Genomic DNA, 3,668 nt, shown 5'->3' with positions numbered 1-3,668 from the left:
AGCAAAACAGACACAAACCAAACTCTAAAATGAAAAGTTGCTCACACTTCCTGTATGTACAGTATCTCAGAAGTTCGTCAGACTTTTGAAGTGCTTCTGACGGTTGATTCTCGATTGTGAAACAGTTTCAGTCTAACGTAAATCACTATTTAGACAAAAAAATAAAAATCATTGAGTCAGTGTTTGAAAACAGAGAGAAAGGCTTTGAGAAAAGCAGCGGTGGTTTCTCTCCTGTAGTGATTCTCAATGAATGCGCTGCAGTTAAATCCACTCCCACAGAGAGAAACTGAACACAATTAAACACAGTTAATATAGCTGATTTAATGCAGCTCTGGTCAGAAAGCAGCAGCGGTTTCTGCTCAGTGAGGATCTGGATCTGGTCTGGTTTTAATCTGGTCTAAACACTGTGATCTGCCGACATTTTGAGACATCTTGTAGGTGAGGCGTGATTTTTCACTTCATGTCAGACGCCACACGTCAGTCTGAAACTCTTAATAGTTTCATTTCTTTGTATTTGTGACCCTAAATACCAACCTCCTACTGGCCCCAAAATCTAATTTCTAGCGTTTGAAGCCAAAACTCGACCGCTCTTTCCATTCAAGGCCACGTCAAGTGCTTTATCACAGAGAAAACATCATGAAACGATGCTTTGTGCTCCTGAGGAAGTTCTGCGTTCACAACGAGTGTTTTAGATTGTCATTGTGTGATTGCCATAAAGCTATAATGAAGTATAAAGACTCTTTTGAGAGCCGCAGTATTGTAACACGTAAGTAAATGCATAATCGTATGTGAGCTTTATAAATCAGTGTCAGGCCATCATGACAGGCAGTGAGTGATAAACGCTGCATATTCATGATCTGTGATGATTTATGGGGCTTTTGTGTGATGCAATTAGCAAACGAAATTAAACGAGCTACATGTGATGAGCTACAACACAGACAGAAACCTTCAAACCTCTTACAACTTCATGCATATTCATTATTTAAATACTAACTCGTAGTGAGCCGGCTATTAATGGGAGTTGTGCAAAATTCAGAATTACAGAATCGGCTTCCTTTCAATTCATGAGTGCATTTCAACCGAGTTCGAGTTCGCCAAAACACACAGGAAGTTGAATTGGAATGACAGCAAGAGGAATTCACTGAACTGTAATTCAAATAAATTCAAAACAAGTAATGCATTCTGGGAAATTAAGCATTCTTCCACTCTGATCCACGAAAGCCAATTTATTAAATATGATATCCATACATCTATACTATCTATATGTCTCTATGTCTATAAGGACATTGAATCTTCAAGGCTTTTTATTAAAAGTTTGCTTTTCTGATAGGAATTCCTATGTTAAGTGCAATTTATTTACTACATTTATTGAATTTTAAATCAAATCAACACAGCAATGCATTTTACAAACTATACTTTACACTAATAATAAATAAAAAGTTAAAATAAACTAAAAAGTAATAAAATGATAAAAAGCTTTATAAAAAATAATGCAAATTCATAGGTTATAGGATATCCATTGAATTTTAAATCAGTTCAACACAATAATGCATTGTGCAAAAGTTAATGTAATAAATAAATTGTTTACAATTTTTAGTTTTAATTGATTATAGGAAACACAATAATGCATTTTGCAAAAGTGAATGTATTAAATACAATAAAAAGAATAAAAATAAAATATATAAACTAAATATAATTTAAAAAACAAGCAATCTATATATCTGAGTTGACAATGTTGCTTCTTGTTCTTGTTAATTCTATTCTATTTATAGCACACCTGTACATACAATTTATTTTATTTTTCAATTTATTTTTCTATTTTTTGTTTGTTTACTGTATACTGTACATATGTGTATTTTTACTCTCATCTTATTTGTTACTATCTGGCTGATGTTGTCTCTGTGTACTGAAAGCTTGTGACACTAAAACAAATTCCTTACAAATTTAGCCTACTTAGCAAACATAGCCTACTTGCCAATAAAGCTCTTTCTGACTTTTGACTTAAAATTAGTTACATGAATTTCTTTGATTTTCAGTTGTTTGAGTTTCAATTCTGCATCCTTTTTGCTACCACAACGCATATATGTGACCCTGGAGCACAAAACCAGTTATAAGGGTCAATTTTTCTAAATGTAATAAATAAGCTTTCCATTGATGTATGGTTTGATAGGATCGGACAATATTTGGCTGAGATACAACTATTTGAAAATCTGGAATCTGAGGGTGCAAAAAAATCTAAATATTGAGAAAATCATCTTTAAAGTTGTTCAAATGAAGTTCTTAGCAATGCATATTACTAATCAAAAATTAAGTTTTGATATATTTACGGTAGGAAATTTACTAAATATCTTCATGGAACATGATCTCTACTTAATATCCTAATGATTTTGGGCATAAAAGAAAAATCTATAATTTTGACCCATACAATGTATTGTTGGCTATTGCTACAAATATACCCCAGCGACTTCAGACTGCTTTTGTGCTCCAGGGTCACATATAATTCATATTCAGGAACTGGATTGGAGTTTAAAAGTCCTTCTCAATTCAGTTGTGAAAGGAGCTCAACGCTGCTATAAACACAGATGGTTTGAATCTTGTAATTTGGAGAACTGTTTAGTAGCGTACGTTTGATAAATGGCACATCATCTTGAAGACTTTAACACATAAGCATTTATTTGAGTATGTGTACACGTGTTGAGCAGAGCTGATTGCTGTCATGTTTACAGTGCGGTGTGTGTTCAATCGCCCTGTTCCATTAAGAAAAGACTATTTGGAATTATGCGGCCAAATTACGGCGAAACGCGCGATTTCCAAACGATTCATTCAACCAAACCGACAGGCCTAATTCGTCAAGTCAAGTGCATTTACACGCGCCACATCTGAGGTCAAATTCAGTCGTTTCTCAGCTGACAACTTTCATTTTCACATCGATTTAGCAGAAAACAATTCCAGTGCGACTGTTTGTCCAAAGCAACGCTTAAAAAGCTAAAAGAGGCGAACGTCACCTCATCTGGCTTCCAATCTGTTTCCTTTCACATCCAATGTCTTCTATGAGAAATCTCTGAAACAGAAATGATCTGGGGGAGCAATAATGTCCAGCACTAATTTAATACCTTATTACCTTAAGCCTAGTGCGATGCATGCATAATAAATTTGTTGTATCGCACAAGGCTCAGGCATACGCTTGGAACAGGATTGCGGGTCCTGAGACAGCAAGCCCCATTTTGCATGATATGATGTAAGAGTTGAATGAATTGCAGGATTATGAGAAACACACTTATTGTACTGAAGAGAAGTATCACATACCCACAGATGGTTCGCAATTTGGAACAAACCAAAGAGAAAAGCATGGAAAAGAGAGGGAGAACATGTGCACGCTTTAAAAAAAGAGGACGGAGAGGGGAAAACATCAAAGACTGCATCTTTAATTTCATTTTCAAGCGCAGGGGCACTATCTACCGGATTTTCCTTTTAATTCAAGAGGAAAGCACAGCTTCTTAAAGTAGACTCAACGTCGTTAGCTACGTTAGTTCTGCCTGAGATGTTTAAGGAAAGGCTTATTTAGAAGGATATGCTGTCAAAATTCTGATGGTATAAATATATATATATATATATATATATATATATATATATTCTGTCCCCATGTCTTAAATGTGTGATCATTAAAT

Source organism: Sinocyclocheilus anshuiensis, unplaced genomic scaffold (assembly GCF_001515605.1).
Source record: "Sinocyclocheilus anshuiensis isolate Anshui unplaced genomic scaffold, SAMN03320099.WGS_v1.1 scaffold447, whole genome shotgun sequence".
NCBI classification, from domain to species: Eukaryota; Metazoa; Chordata; class Actinopteri; order Cypriniformes; family Cyprinidae; genus Sinocyclocheilus; species Sinocyclocheilus anshuiensis.
The sequence above is the reverse complement of the archived record's forward strand: the minus strand, read 5'-3'. Positions refer to the sequence as shown.